At 32.5% G+C, this 17,107-nt stretch overlaps 1 long non-coding RNA gene and 1 other non-coding gene across 2 annotated transcripts in view; one reads left to right on the top strand and one right to left on the bottom strand.

The window, feature by feature from the left end:
* Positions 1–12,583: 12,583 nt before the first annotated feature.
* Positions 12,584–17,107, bottom strand: part of LOC143190546 (uncharacterized) — a 38,918-nt gene continuing 34,394 nt past the window's right edge. Inside the window, exon 3 of the long non-coding RNA XR_013004273.1 lies at positions 12,584–12,705. This is a non-coding gene — a long non-coding RNA (uncharacterized LOC143190546). The remainder of the gene's footprint in view (positions 12,706–17,107) is intronic.
* LOC143192086 (U6 spliceosomal RNA) lies at positions 15,292–15,398 on the top strand. The gene has a single exon (XR_013004711.1). It is a non-coding gene; the product is annotated as a U6 spliceosomal RNA (small nuclear RNA).

Here is a 17,107-nt window from a genome sequence, read left to right as displayed (position 1 = left end):
GGTCATAGAGCTTAGCTGAGTATATGTTGGGATTAGCAAGTGCTAAAATCGAATGAAACTGTTATTACATAACAGGTTAATTGAAAAGTCCCCGACTTGACATATAGATGGCGTTACTAGAATTAAATTCATTTGTTTTTTAGTTAGCCCTAACCATCAAAAGATGCGTGTATAAATTTGACAGCTGTCGGATCATTAGTTTATGAATTTTAGCATTTTGAGTGATGCAACTTTATAAATATAATAAAAATATAAATAAGGTGTAATAAGGCGTAATAAAGAAATATAAATTTTTGATAAAATATTGCTTTTTAAAGGGAAAAAATACACTTGAAGCAAAAACTTGGCTTGATGCCGACACTGCCCCAGGAAAATTAACCATCAAGGATTGGTATGCTAAGTGCAGACGTGGTTAAATGAGCACCGAAGACGGTGAACGCAGTACACGCCCGAAAGAGGTTGTTACCGACGAAAACATAAAAAAAAATCCACAAAATGATTTTGAATTACCGTAAATTGAAAATGAATGAAATAGCAGACACTCTAAAGATATCAACTGAACGTGTACATCATATCATTCACGAATATTTGGGTATGAGAAAGCTCTGTTCAAATTGGGTACCGTGCGAGATCACTTTTGACTAAATAAACAATAGTAAAAGTAATAAACCCGAGTTTTTGCATCGATATGTGACAATGAATGAAACATGGCTCCATCATTTTCCTGGGAAGTGCAATCGATTGTCATCCGAGTGGACTACACACGATGAGCCCGCTCCAAAGCGTGGAAGAATATTATTTATGGCGTCTGTGTTTTGGAATGCGCATTGAATAATTTTGATTGCCTTGAAAAGGGAAGGACCATCAACAGCGACTATTACATAGTGTTATTGGACCGCATTTGAAGAAAACAAATGTGCTGCTTCACCAATAAAATGCACCGTGTCACAAGTCAATGAAAACGATGGCAAAAATCCATGAATTGGGTTTCAAAATGCTTCCTCATCCGCCGTATTCTCCAGATCTGGCCCCCAGCGACTATTTCCTGTTCTCAAATCACAAAAGAATACTCGCTGGGAAGAAATTTTCGTCGAATGAAGAGATGATCGCCGGAACTGAGGCCTATTCTGAAGCAAAGGACAAATCGTGCTACAAAAATAGTATCGAAAAGTTGGAGGGTCGCTATAATCAGTGTATCGCTCTTGAAGGGAATTATGTTGAATAAAAAAAACTAATTTTGCCGAAAAAATGTGTTTTACTATGGTGGGCCGGGGACTTTTCAATTGACCTGTTATATCTACTGACGCCAACTGAATGAATTGAACGACATAATGTTAGAAAAAACAACAATGGCGAGTAACAGGCACAAGTCTTGTATGACAACGCTGGATCACACTCTGCAAGAGCTGTTAAGATTACATGATATTATTTCAGTTCGAATGAGAAGTTCCGGCGACCCCATCGTATTCACCAAACATATTGCTTTTTGATAACCACTTGTTCAGATTGATGTGGGCTGGCTTGTCGAGCACATAGTTTTGATATGATAGTTTTTAAATGGAGAAAAGGAAAAATAAATCGAATATTGGATCGCTGTTAAACCAGCACTGTTGTTTCGACACGGTATTGTCATGTTGGCAGAAATATGAGATGAATTTATTAAGTAAAATACATGAAGGCATCTTATATTTCGAACCATAAAACCAATAAACCGTAAATGTACCAGTTATTTTGAATACAAAATCCTATTTGATAATTCCCTATTGTTGGAATAACCGTATATCTTAAAATAAACGGTGCGTTTACGATCGAAATAAGTAAAGAAAAAATTGACATAGGCCGTGACGGGAATTTAGATCGGCTATTGTTTATGAACTTTCGCAATTCTTAGGATCGACGTTAATAGTATTAGGGTATTTACCAGTACCACGTGAATGAAATATGTCTGCGGTAATTGTGGAATGAGTAATATACGAAGCAGTTCTTTTTGTTGGTGATTTTGAACCAAACAACTTTACGTGTAGATGCGTATTTTATATGTTTTATAGAGGAACAAAGATTTCATACACTACTTCAATTTAAATAGAATGTAATTAATTAATAGGCATGAGGTGGGAACCCAAATAAGGCTATAGATTACTACAAAAGGTTTGAAACTACAAGATATGTTGATATTTTGATATTCTGGATAATATCGGTTAATGTATTAATATTTTTATATGACTATAATAAATATAAATAGTTTTCTGTTATTGTGTATTCAGTTACATTATATGTAGAGACATTGTGTCTTATGCTTGTAATTCTTATCGTTCTTTAAGTACTTTATTGTCTATACAGGAAGTTTGTAAAAAAATCTACTGTAATGAAAATTTGATAAAGTTTTAAGTTAATTGAAGTCATCTGATGCTTTATTTCACATAGTTACTCATTTGACACTAGTAATTCAAATTCTCGGCTTCACAATTATTTTAACTTTTTTTATTATTATTTAATTATTACATTGTTGCTAGTCGTTTCCGACTAACTTACAATTTGTCTTTATGATAACTTAAATCTAGGTATATAACTAGGAGGACCGATCGGCCTTATCTCTGTTTCTGGTGAAATAATGTTTACACATGTGACTGCTGTATTTTTTATTATACGCACCTCACTACACAACACTACAAAAGATCAGATGGTTTGATTCTTTTGGGTATGTGTCCTACTCTGGTGGTATCCAAAAGTTGCAATACTCGTAATTCTCTTGATTTATTGACTGACTGTGGATATCTGAAGGTCTCGATGTAGGTAGTCAGTCCTGTAGTATTTGGGTGTGCTCACAAAACTTTTCAGGACGTTGTTCTAAAAAATTTGTATCTTGTTTATGTTACTCCTTGCAGAATATCCCCATAATTGAACTCCGTATGTCCATATAGGTTCAGTATTTGCTTATATAATAGCAATTTATAATATATTGATAACTGTGATTTTCTTCCAATTAGTCAATACAATTTCCTCTATTTCAATTCCAGTTCTTTTCTTTTCTTCTTTATATGTTCCTTCCAGCGAAATTTTGCATTAAGATTCATTCCGAGATATTTAGCGGTTACTATATAGAATGAGTGTTATTTAATGTTATTGGTGCTTGTACGGTCTGATTGTAGGTAAAGTGCAAATGCACAGATTTACTTTCGTTAATTTTTATTCTCCAAGCTTGTGTCCATCTATTTATATTGTCACTTGCCTATTGTAATTTTCGTGTGGCTTCTTTATTATTGTCTCCGACAGCTATAATCGCAGTATCATCAGTAAATATAGCCATCGTAATATTCTCCATTTGTAATATATCACAAATGTATCTACTCTACACTGGCTCCAGCATTGGCTCCAGTACACTTTCTATTTTTAATTGACTTCAAAAAAGGAGAAGGTTCTATGTTCGACTGTATATTTTTATATGTCAAATACACAAAATTAAATTACGAACAAGACAAATCTAATTTGCGGCGCGTTCAACGTGGTTAGTTGGTAGTAGTTAAAATAATATTGTACATAGATAAATAGGTTTAGGTAATTAAGCAAAATTAAGTGTATATAGTAAAATATAAAATACGTGCAGTGGTCGTGGTTGTAGTAGTCCATGGTCGGAGTGAGTATATATTTCTCTACCAACATACTGTTATTGATGCTGGAAGATTTAGAATATTCTTCACCAAATCTGGATGTTTTGGTCTCGAATAATGTTAATCTTCTGTCTTTCAGATCACTATCTGTAATCTTGATCCAAGTCTCTTTTTGGGTTTCTCACTGTGTCTTTTTCAAGAAGAAGAAGAAGGTCAATTTCGTCACATAAGTTTGAGTATTCTGAAAACCTTTCATTGGAAAAATATATTCAAAGTTTCTTCAGCTTAGCTTATTACTTCAACCATAGATTGCAGTCTCTTTTCTTGTATTACTAATTCCAAGTACTTGAAGTTGTGTAGTTGTTCTAACTAGATTCTTGTAAAGATACATATAATAATGTATAATAGCAGGCTTTCCATCTGTTAATACTTTGGTATTTTCTTCATTTATTCGAATTCTACATCTCAGAGGTTAAAACGTTACACTTCGTCGGTTATTATAATAAGCAAATGTAAAGTTGTAAATCAATAAATTAGGTTGAACTTTAGACCATTTTGGTAGCTAAGCAAGTTTCACCAAAATCAGTACGGTGTGTTCAATGGGAAAGTTCACATTTCAAAGTGATAACTAAAACAATGGTAATTTCAGTCATTTATTTATTTATCCTCGTTCCTGAACATTACGTTATTTAGTTGACATTGAGTAGTAGAAACTGCCAGTCCAAGTTTGATTTAAAATGTCTTAAAAATCTATTTTTAAAGTTTGCGTTAATTTAATATTAGATGGAATTTTTTTCTTCATGATTAGGTGAAACATCAAATTGGAACACTTGGAAATAAGTGAATGCTGACGTAGAGATTGTCGTTGATCCGCGATAACTAAAATAGTAGGTAGTGGTCCAGTAGTTGATCCCCTGAGTCCAGAACAATGAGCATGTAGAAATGTGTTTTTTGTGATTGGTAGAAAGAATAAAATGCTCTTGCAAACGTTAATTGTTACTTCTTCTCTATGGCTCAAAACCTACACACTGCTACAATCGAATATTGCTAAACTGGAGGAATTTTGCGAACTGAAGACAAATTCAGGGAACAGATTGCTCTATGGAATAATTTTAGGAACTGTGTTATTCGATTAAAAGGTAATATAACCATCAAGAGTTTCAAGTTGAAGCGATCTAGTGATGTTCGCTGAATGAGGATTCAACAGCAGATTGTTGGAATCATATACTGGCAACCCTGAGGCCAGAACAGCTATGGTCAAGCGTCGGTACAGACACAGTATCAGTGAATTATGTAAAAGTAGGATAATCTACCGGCATTAACAACGCTTTGGTTGAGAAATGGAAAACGTCTTTTCGATTGCTAGCTGTGGATATCATGATTAATATTTATTTTAAATTAATGCTAAACGATGAAACAGATAAACAATAATAATTAGAAACTATAATGATGCAAATTATATTACTATTTAGCAAGTTTAATTAGTTGTTGTCTGATGTAAATATTGTCTCTGAAAATATTGACCATATTAATCGTGAAACCTCAATGTGCTTCAGAAATAAGAGTATGAAGTGGCATTTATTCAAATAATATTTCAAACTTTTTAATTCAAGGTTTTTAGTTAGAAGAATTACTTAAGAATTACTATAAGAATTACAAAGAATTTATTCGGCTTTGTCCGGATATATTGAGTCAAAACCAAAAGGCGTCCTTTTTGTGTGAAAATATGAAATTTCTTCCACAATAAAGTGATATACACAAGATACATTCAAATAAACTATTGCAGCAAATCAGTTTCAGAATAACGAGAATTAAAGTTGAATGTCAAATTATATGCTTCTTTCACATTATTTATAAATAGACTGCAGCAAAAAAAAACTAAAACAATCAAAAAAATAGCTGAGAGCAAGAAGATATTCAAGATTTGTTTTCTTTACCTTTGTCATTTTTCATTTAACAACCATAATTACCAAATACTTAACTAATTTAGAGTTCAAGATATATAATATGTAATTAGATATACTAATAACATAATCGGTTGTGCTGTATAAAAATAAATATTTATTTTCTATAAATTGTTGATATTATGAACAAATTCACAATGACAAAACCTGTAATGTTATTAGTGGCATCTGTCTGCTTTTCCACCTATTATTTCTGACCTTGATAAATGGTATAATTTACAGCGTTCTACGCTATAGTTCGGTATAGTACGCCGATAACTTGATAGAGGACACCCAAAGACGCTTTTTTACATATTGTTAACAAGTTGAGAAGATACATTTATTTTTAATCAGAATTTTGTCAGAAAAATGGCTTTTTTGATATAATTGTGTTATTATTTTATAAAATTTACGATTATAAAAATTTTATGCAACCAAACATACAAATTAATTTTTAAACAAACTCTTTCTTGGACTTATTCTCCATTTGTATTAAATGAGTTTTTTATATAAATTTAAGATTTTGTTAGTTCATTAATAATACATCATAAACTAAATCTACTAATTAACAAAATTTCTATGGAACTAATTTCATTAAGTGTCAATATTTGGCATTTAGAAAATATTGCCAGACAACAGTTAAAAAGCAATAACCATAGAGGAAATACAAGCATGTTTACTGTAATCTTTAGTAACGTGTAATATTATTAGTCATGGTATTTAACATTAAAATTTGTTTTATCTACCAAAAGTTATTAAAAATAAATGTTGCTTATAATCAAAATGTCATAATGTAATCAAAAAAATATATCAAAAATAAATAATATATCAATCAAATTAAATCGGCAACTAATCGGTTTCCAGAAGTCGGAATTATGGGCCGACAACTCTTGCCGATCAAGACAATTTTCTCTCACGCAATGTTTTTTTGGACTTTTTAAAACAAAATTTCAACTTCAATATCATTCTAAAACCGCTTTATAATCCCTAAACTTAAAAAAAACGCCGTATACCGTTTTGAGCCAATAAAACTAAATCTAAGAAGGCTTTAACTAGTTTATTAGTTATCAAGATATGCTCTATTGTTCTAAAAATGAGTGTCAAAGAAAAAACTCCAAAAAATAGTCAGAAGTAAGACCTCTATTTTTAGGTATTATAAAATGTGTTTGCATATGTTTTTTTTCTCCCTTTACACCTAAGCTGCATTATGTCAATCCATTAAGATTAAATTTTATATTTGATATATTGAAATTTGAACTATTGAACTATTACCAAAATAATTATTGACCTAAGATTATTGATATAAAATGTCAATAAATAATTAAATATTTATTTAATTTTTAGCAATTTGTATCTATTCGTAATCATGACTCGTTTGCTTATCGTTTATTCTAATTTATATATTATATATTAGGCTTATAAATTAGGTTTAAAGGCTTTTTTTATAAACTTGAAGTTGTGTTGTGACAGGTCATTACAATTTATTTTATTCAAAGTATTGTCCATCTATAGCCGCTACCTTTTCCCATCTTTCAGGCAATTTACGGATTCCATGTCGAAAGAACGATTTATCTTTTGATCCTAACGACGGATCGATCAACGATTTGGTATATTGATAAAAAGTTAAGCGCTGCTTTGAGAAGTCGCGATTGATATGTAGTAGTCAGAGGGAGCAAAGTCTGGAGAATACGACGGTTGGGTTAGCACTACCCATTTTGATGTTTACAAGTATGTTTTCGCCGTTTTTGTAACATGTGCTGAAGAATGACATTGTTATGTCTTTGCTTGTATTTTTTCAGGCAGTGCTCGGCTCAGACTTATCAGTTGTAATTGATATCGATTCATTAATGATTCTTTTCAAAGCTCTTTGTTTTCAGTGTCAAAATCACCACTTGCAATTGATAAAGTATAGTTGCCATAAGGTTCACCCAGCATTCGATAACTTTTAGCAGTAACTAACTGTGAGGCTTCAACATGAAGTTAGCTACAATGCGATATGTTATCCGATGGGATGTAACAGATTTGTTGTAAATTATTAAAAATTAATTTATAAACCTGATTTTATATATCTTTATCTTGTTATTATATATGTTAAGTGGTGTTGTGATAAATACATTAATAATGATTAGTTTTTTAGACCATGTCATGAGCATATATATCAATTGTCATTTAAGCGTTAGGGTTCTTCGTGACTCCTTTTAAGTGCCTCTAGGGCGAAATTGTTAAAAAAGTACTTAAAGGAATTAATGAAGTACCTTGGGGCCTTAGCTGTTTTATCAGAACAAAATGTGTCTAGTTTGTGAAAATTCATCCAGTTTCTGATTCAGTTACCGCAGATCTAGGGTATTCTCTACTTAAATATTTAATCATTTTAGATACTTTTAAGTCGACACTTTAATTACGAAGAAATATTGAATTTCCGTCCTTAAAAGATTAGTGCAACTTTTTGAGGCTTGAAATTAACCACTGGATATACACACCTGAAACAATTGTTAGTATGATGTGATTGTTTAAAAATATTTTAATTTGACAAAATACTAAATTAATTGTTACTAATTTAAAAATCTGCTTAATGTGAATAAATGGCTACCCATTAACTTAGAAAATATCCAAGAAAATTTCAATTTTTGCTATATTATTGAATGTGTATATAACACATGGGATGAAAAGTCTCGAGCCTAACACAGTCTAATTTCCTAATTTCTATTGCATTCACCGCATCATTGCACCATTTTCAGTTAGTAACAGCCTTCAAAAGAAAACTGTTAAAATTACTTTTGTTATTTTCAAAACAATTGTTCAAAAATAATTTCTTTGATATTGGTTGGTTGAGGAAAGTTGGTTTGCTGACTTCAAACGTGGTTGTAGAGACACCGATGATGCTAAATGCAGTGAACGTCCAAATGAGAAAAAATCTACAAAATCGTTTTGATCCTTTTTGGTGCCGTATCTGTTTACCAAAAATAAGAACGTGTAATGATTCTGAAAAGTGTTTGGTCATTTTTAAACGTAACAATCAAGAATTTTTGCATCGATATATTACAATGCATAAAACATGAATCCATCACTCCACTCCGGAATCAAAACGATCGTCATGGGAGTGGACAGAAACTGGTCAACCTCGTCCAAAGTACCTAAAAGCACAACAATCAGAAACAGAAAGAATATGGCCTCGGTATTTTGGAATGTCGGTGGTATCATATTCATCAACTATTTTGAGAAGGGAAATACCATCAACAGTGAATATTATGTACCATTATTGAAGCGTTTGAATGCAAAAATTGCAAAGGCAGGACCGCATATGTCAAAGAAAAAGATTTTCATCAAGACAACGCACCTTGTTACAAGTCAATCAAAACAATGGCAAAACCACATGAATTGGACTTCGAATTGCTCCCATATCCACCGTATTCGCCAGATTTGGCTCCTAGCGACTACTGGCTGTGCGCAGACTTCAAAAATGTGCTCACCGGTCAGAAATTTCGTTGAAGATTTCGTTCGAGAAATTCGAAATGAAGATATTATTGCGGAAACTGAGACCTATTTTGAGACAAACAATAAATCGTTCTACAAAAGTGCCATTGAAATGTTAGAGCGATGCTGGAATGATTATGTGGCTCTTGATGGAGATTACATTGATGAATAAGGCCAATTTTGAGCATAAAATAAATGCGTTTTCTTTGTCACACCAGTGACTTCTCAACCCATACGTTTTTTTTTAATTATATAATTAATATATTGTTACTAGTCGTTTCCGTCTAATTATGATAACTTAAATCTAGGTATATAACTAGGAGGACCCATCGGCCCTATCTCAGTCTCGGGTGAAATAATGTTTATACATGTCATTGCAGATTTTTTTAATATATGTTACCACCTGTTCTGGTGGTATCCAATAGTAATATTTCAATATTCGTGTGAGAATGGAGTCTCTCCGCATGCCCCCTTGAAATTCTCTGGATTTCTTGACTGACCGTGGGTATCTCGATGTAGATAATCAGTCCTACAGTATTTGGATGCACCCACAATACCTCTCAGGACTTTGTTCTGAAAAATTTGTATTTTATTTATATTACTCTTTGCAGAACATCCCCATAATTGTACTCTGTATGTCCATGTAGATTTCAGTATTTGCGTATATAATAGCAATTTATTATGTACTGATAATTGTGATTTTCTTTCAATTAGCCAGTACATTTTCCTATATTTCAATTCCAGTTCTTTTATTTTCTTCTTTATATGTTCCTTCCAGCGAAGTTTTGCATCGAGATTCATTCCGAGATATTTGGCGTTGTTGCTATATGGAATGATAGTATTATTTAATGTTATGGGTGCTTGTACGGTCTGTTTATAGGTGAACTGCACATGTACAGATTTACTTTCATTAATTCTTATCTTCCAAGCTTGTGTCCAATTATTTATATGGTCACTTGCTTGCAATTTTCATGAGGCTTCTTCACTATTGTCTCCGACTGCTATAATCGCAGTATCATCAGCAAATGTGGCCATAGTCCGTCATCCAAGCAATTTCCGTCATCTTCCAAATTTTTGGGACATGTTTTAATATAAATGCTGTATTGATCAAGTTGGTGAGTTTTATAATTTCCTTTCTTGGTAGTTTTTACAGTAATTCTTCTGTTATTAAATCGTAGCCTGGTGATTTCCTGGGGTTAATGTCAATTTTAATAACTTAGGTTAACTCTTTCGGCGCGACTAAATCAATCTTCGAATTTTCAGCTTCTATGTCTGGCAAATTATGTTCAATATTAGTTTCGTTTGGTTTGAAAGTTTTTTCTAGATATTCAGCAAATGCTTCTGCTTTTTGGTGATTGTCACGTGCCCAATTCCCACATTGGTCTCTTATAGATGGAATGTGTATTCATGAGCATTTAAATATTTTGTGACTTTCCAGAGTGAGTAATCAGTTTCTTTATCATCTGTTAAATTTCCCAGAGAGTCATTTTTAGAGTCATACCATTTCCTTCACTTCTTTTGGATAATTAATTCCTTTAATTCTACTCTTAATTTCTGGTATATTATTTCAAGCAGCTTGTTGAATATTTAGTACGAAATATTCTGCTTCAAAATTTAATTGTTCATTGAGATTGTTGTTCAATTGTCTTGAGAGGTACATTTAGTTGAATTCGATTATTAAATTCTTCAGCAAATCCTTAAATAACGTTGGGTTTCTTTCTTTTCTTATTATATTTTCGCTCAACGTCAGAATCACTGGCATATGATTTGAACTTAGCTCAAAATTTTCTTCGACTTTTATATAGTTGGATGTTATGTTTCTTACTATGAAGAAATCTAACAGGTCCGGAGTTTTCTCTTGATCAGTCGGCCAATAAGTTGGTTTTCCAGTTGACATGTAACTACATCTTAGTTCAGCAGCTGCTTTATGCAGTTCATTGCCTTCAGTTGTCATTCTGGATCCCCATCTTGTATTTTTTGCATTGAAATCACCTCCAATTATAAATTTTTCTCCCAGGTTGCTTAGGACATTCAAATAATTTTCCTTTTTTTGATTGTATCTTGGAGGACAATAAATGGCGGCTATTGTAACCTTGTATCAGCCCATACGTGAAGTTTTAGTTTCAGTCGTGCTGTTTCATGTCAACTTAACATATTGATTAGGACATTGATTAACTTAAAATAAGTTGTTTACATTATCAGTCAAGTTTTTATTTAATACATACGTACATAGTAAGACAAAGATAATAATTATTAGTTATTAGTTTTTAATTTAGTCTTTCCGCCGAATTTTATTTATTATTATTTTGGGAAGAAAATTGCTATATACATATTGGTCTCGACATTTGGATAGTAATAGTTCTGTCGTGAAGTAGCGGACGCAACAAAAACAAAATATGAAGTATTGGAGGTGTTGCTGAATGAATATCTATGCCAAAAGACAAGAAGAACTTGAAAAATCATTAAATATTTATTAATCAACCCAACTCCAAATCAACAATTTAAACAGCAACACATTGTAATGAATCAAACGCAAGCAAGGAAAAGGGTACCACAAGTATTCAAGATGAGAGACGTTGAAAATCAATTTTATATGAACAAAATGTTGTTTCAGTATTACGAATAAATCGCTTTGGTCTCCTATTACAAGTGATGAGAAGTAGATATACTACGATAATCCATATTGAACAAAGGAACCTATAAAGCTCGACACCCCAACACAATTCAGTTAATTAAAACAACTTGTTCATATGTTCACAAGCAATTTTTAAAAATGGCTAAATTCGTCCACCAGATTAGAAGCAGTAGTTTTGCATCATGACAACGTTCAATCTTAGGATGAGCGACCAGTTAAAACTATCTAGGAGATAGAGAATGCGAAAACCTACCCTACCTGCCGTATAGTCCAGACCTAGTCTGTTCTGCCCTACTTTCTTCGATAGATGGTGAAGGAAACAAACATTTGTTTCTAAACTCTAAATTATATATTATTTTGGGTAAAATTCATATACTACTTCTATACTACTCGTATCTAAAAAAAAATTTCTCTTGATGCCATTATCTATCATAATTTATTATTTTATTCTGTTCTTGAATTAAATCTACGTTTTAACTAAAAAAAAAACAGGGAAATATTTACATCTAATATAACATCGGTGTTTTTCAAGAACCAGAAGCAAAATATAACTTAATAATAACACCAAAATAATACAGTGCTAATATGAGGTATGAAACATAATTTTGATACTAACTGGATTCATATGAGTTGTTTTGTTTCTTGCTAACACTCTCACACTTGACATTTTGAACAAAACGTTCTTTAACGATACGAGCCAAGAACAAAGCGAAACGAAAATATTACCGACCGTTCATCCGCATCAGCTATTTCTTTGGGAATTCCCCAGAGGGCCGACTTGACCATCGGTCTGCTCGTCGGACAGCTGCGAGGTCAAGGAACTTCTCAACCGCTGGCAGTACAAAACCACGCCAACGGTGGTGAAGTTACCACTCCTCGCTGCATTCCACCGCTACTCTTCTGCTTCTTCCACCACGGCTGCTCCTGATGCTGCTGACGCTCTCGGCTGCCTTTTTTCCCTTCCATTTCTTCCGTTCAGCCTTGAACTCGCGCACACGGAGACAGAGCCGGGATTGTGAACGCGGCCTTAGGCTACCGGCAAGTTCTGAAAATTTAGGTTAGGTTAGTTCCGCTGTTACCAACGTCAGGCAACCGAGGAAACGTTAGTCGGTACGGCGTGTTGCGTAATAATGGTTATTTAATAGTTATTTAATGTAACTTTAAAACAGTTTCTAATATTACAGGACGGATTTGAATTGCACGAAATATACTTGATAAAAGTAAATAATTATATGTTCAAATTATGAGTGATGTTCTTTGTAATAAATCTTACATGGAATTTCTATATATCAAAAGAAATAATAAACATTTTGACATATTAATATATTCTTCAAGAAACATTGAATATTTTTGGATATAACACATTTTATGACACCAAATTAAATGAGTATTTTAATATGAGATTTATTAACAACTGTAATTTAACAAAAAAAAATAAAACAATAATTCTTAGATTTAGCTTATGCAACAAATTTAAAAGATGGATTAGAGTAGTTGGATACCAAGTTGGATTCTATATTAAATAAATGTTTTAGAGACGTAAGATTTATATAGGGTTTTCTAATTTCTAATTAGCTTTGTACATTCGACCATATATTAATTTACCAAGACACAATTACGTTTGTTTTAATGTATACTTAAGATATTTGTAAAATTATTAATGTAAATGATTTTAAATATACCATCATATAATTTGTTAACCATTTTTAAATTAATTGGCCATCATTTTATTATTTGATATAGGAAAATAAATACCAATATGGTAAAGTATTGTATTTTCTTTTGTATATGATTACTTTTAGAAGAAGTGGCAGTTCCTTGCTGTCATTTTTTAATATCATTTAATGGTATCTAACATAGTAATAAATCCAAATTTTAGGATGTATTTATTATATGTCGATTACTATTTTTGTATACCGTTCGTATACCATAGTTTCAACAAATAAACTTCTATAAATATGGCACTCAATTTCGTTGAGAACTAAATATGTAGCTATATATTGATTTTAAAATTTCTTTTAGATTAATACTTCTAATTCATTACTTATTCCAAGTTGATTTTTGTTTGTTAATTGCATCGAAATCATGTTTTTTAATGTAATATCATTTTAATAAAAACCATCACATAATGACGAAAGATATGACAGATAATATATCAATAAGCTCATTTATAAACTCGGTGAAATTATTGTGAAGTTATCAAAATTACTTTATGAATCTATTATTTATTTATATACGCTATGTTTACATATCATTCTGAAAAAAAACAAGATATTTTTGAGCTAAGAGCAATTTAAACGAAGATGAATACGAACTAGATACTATTTTACAGTTACAGAATAGTTTTTACTGTTGTAGACGATTCCTGTATCAAATCACATAAACATTTATTTTTCTAAAATTATGAATTTTATACTTTAAAAAAGGCGATGCATATGATAATTCTAAGTATACATTAATTTAAATTCCATTTATTTACAATATGTCATATTCAACATAAAATAACCATGGAATATCGCGAAATTGATGAATTATGTAATATAGTAAAAAATAAGTTTAATATATTACTGTTTTAGTACTTCTCAGTTTATTGCACTATCTACTTTGTTTATAACCTAATAGTTATTTTTCTATTCTTGCATATGTATTAAAAAGTCTGTAGACACTGTTTAACATAAGTTGGGCTTTCTGTTGGCTAATTTTAAATGTGTGTTATTTTGACAATGACAGTATTACTGTGTTCCATCGATAGACATATTGGTAACATTTTTAACTCTTGAATTTGGACAACCTTCGTTTCATCAATATAATGATGTTTCCCTAATGTGGTGTTTTAGAACCTTGACACGTCAAACAGTATTCTTCATTCCGCCTATCGCTTCAAGCTGATTGAAGAATCGATATATTATGATGACAGATAAGAAGATAAAATTCTTGCAGAAATAGTATAGTCTCCAATTATTATTTCTACCTGTGTATACCTATATTTATACCTGTATAATATGGGCTAAGCAAAACTGTGTATTTGCCAAGGATACACAGTTTTCTTCAACAAAGAACAAACCCCAATATGGGATTATTTTAATATAAAATATGTTAGTGAAATATATCATTGTGTTAAATAAATGTGTTCTATAAATTTAAAAATATTTTATGTTATTAAATTATAGTACTGTATGAATCTTTATCTTCAATTTATATATTTTTTCCATATAATTTGGTAATTTAAAACTTTCAATAATGCGTCCATTGATTTTTAATTGTGTCGATTTAGGAAGGCCGTAGTGTATTTGTTTAAATGAATACTTTGATTTTGGTTTTTAATTTTTGGCTTACAGAAACATTAGCGTAGTGTTCTGTTTGTCGTTATTTAGTGTCGTGGTGTTGTGTCGATTTTGAGTGGTTTAGGTTTTCGAATAATGGTATAATAGGTTTGACCATACCTATTATACAATTTATTAAAATGAAATTTGTAACACCATGCTTAAAAAAGGTCACAATACAAATATACATTTATTGATTAAGTTTTATAAAAATGTTCATAGTAATTGCCAGCTCTATAAAAGCACTTTAGAGAATTAGTTAAATTTGGTACACAGTATTACCAAAATCTAAACATATTTCTTATTTAGTACTCGCTTCGGCGGTACATACACTAAAATTGGAACGATACAGAGAAGATTAGCATGGCCTCTGCGCAAGGATGACGCGCAAAATCGTGAAGCGTTCCACATTTTTGAAACCAATGGTATATCTCAGGGCTCATGAATTAGCCCATTACTATTCATAATTGCCATGAACTCCATTATCGAAGGTCATTCCCACTTATATCAAAGCCCGAATCTATTCAGATAACGTGGTTATTTACCACCAACATACAAACCAGAAGTATATCCAATCCCTATTACAGAATTGCCTCGATGAACTGCCTGCGTGGGCCGGACGGAATGGGTTGAAGTTCTCAGCAGAGAAGACCGGGAGTGTTCATTTTTGTAGCCGGAGGAACTGCTCGCGATTAGCAACACTAATGATGGAGGGTAAGAACCTGATAAATAAACCAGAACACAAATTCCTTGGCTTGCTGTTTGATCACAGGCTCAACTGGTCCCCACGCATAAATTATATTTAAGATAAATGTTTGGCAGACATAGGTCTACTTTTCCAACATTAATTGGGGAGCACATAGAACATCGTTGAGCAATATATATCAGGCGCTGATCAGAAGCAAGTTAGACTATGGAAGCCAGTGCTATATTACCCAACCCCTTCATACGTGAAGAAACTGGATCCCATCCAAAACACCGCTATGAGAATCATACTGGGGGCATTTCGCACTACTCCTGTTGAAAGCTTACAGTGTGAAGCAGAGATTTCCTCACTCGAGTGACGGCGAGAGCTCCTGCTACTAAACTATGCAAGTTCCCTCAAATTCCGTCCAGAATTGGACCAGTTCACTATCTTTTTCCCACCGAAAGTCTGTCTTCCAGAACCAATATAAGAAGAGGCACTTAAGCCCTTCATTAGTCTTCCAGATGATATGCAAACGAATAATGATTGTGATCCCAGATGCGAATAGTAGAATCACTACTATACCACCATGGCAGTTCTTAAGAATACACGCAGACTTCTCTATGAAGGCTCTGCACAAGGAAACAAATAGTCCTTCTACAATAAAAGGTTTTTTTAGACGGATAATTGAAGATAGCTATCCGAATCATCTTGTCATCTACACAGATGGTTCAAAACATGAGAACTTTGTAGGTGCCGCTTACACGTTTAATCTACTTGGCGTTTTCACCGCGAAGTTACTGGCTATCTATATGGCCCTATCTGCCTTGGGAGAATCACAGATTAGCGAATTCGTACTAATAGTATCGGATTCTATGAGTTCCTTAGAGAGCCTAAGATCTGTAAGGACAGTCCACCCTCTGGTCACATCCATCAGAGAGATACTGACAAAGTTACAACTTAGGGGTGTAAGAATTACATACCTTTGGGTCCCCTCCCATAAGGGAATATATGGTAATAAACACCGACCACCTGGCAAGTAGGGAAGAGGAGTCAATCAGGTTAAATGAACTGTTCAGCAAAAAAGATGCCAAAGTTTATATGAAGGGCCTAATAGGTAGTTGACCCAATTAGAATGGGACCTTCTTATAAAAAACAACAAATTGTGGGAAATTAAGAGGATTTTCTATCAATCCATAGATTATAATAACATCAGTTGACATCATGAATTCAAGCATCCTTGCACATGATTGACACATGAATATTTGCTGAAGGGACAGAGCCCACCCTTATGTGATTTGTGCCAGATTCAACTTAGCGTGAAGATGCCGAGAACAATGGAGCAATTGGCCCGACCTGAACAGCTGAATCTGCTTTTATTATTATGTAATTGATACATTTTATAGTGTGTATATTCTATTATTTATAATTTGTTATGC

Source organism: Rhynchophorus ferrugineus, unplaced genomic scaffold, assembly GCF_030347505.1.
Source record: "Rhynchophorus ferrugineus isolate W39M unplaced genomic scaffold, kcgeb_rfMv2 rfM2, whole genome shotgun sequence".
Classification (NCBI taxonomy): Eukaryota; Metazoa; Arthropoda; class Insecta; order Coleoptera; family Curculionidae; genus Rhynchophorus; species Rhynchophorus ferrugineus.
The sequence above is the reverse complement of the archived record's forward strand: the minus strand, read 5'-3'. Positions and strand labels throughout refer to the sequence as shown.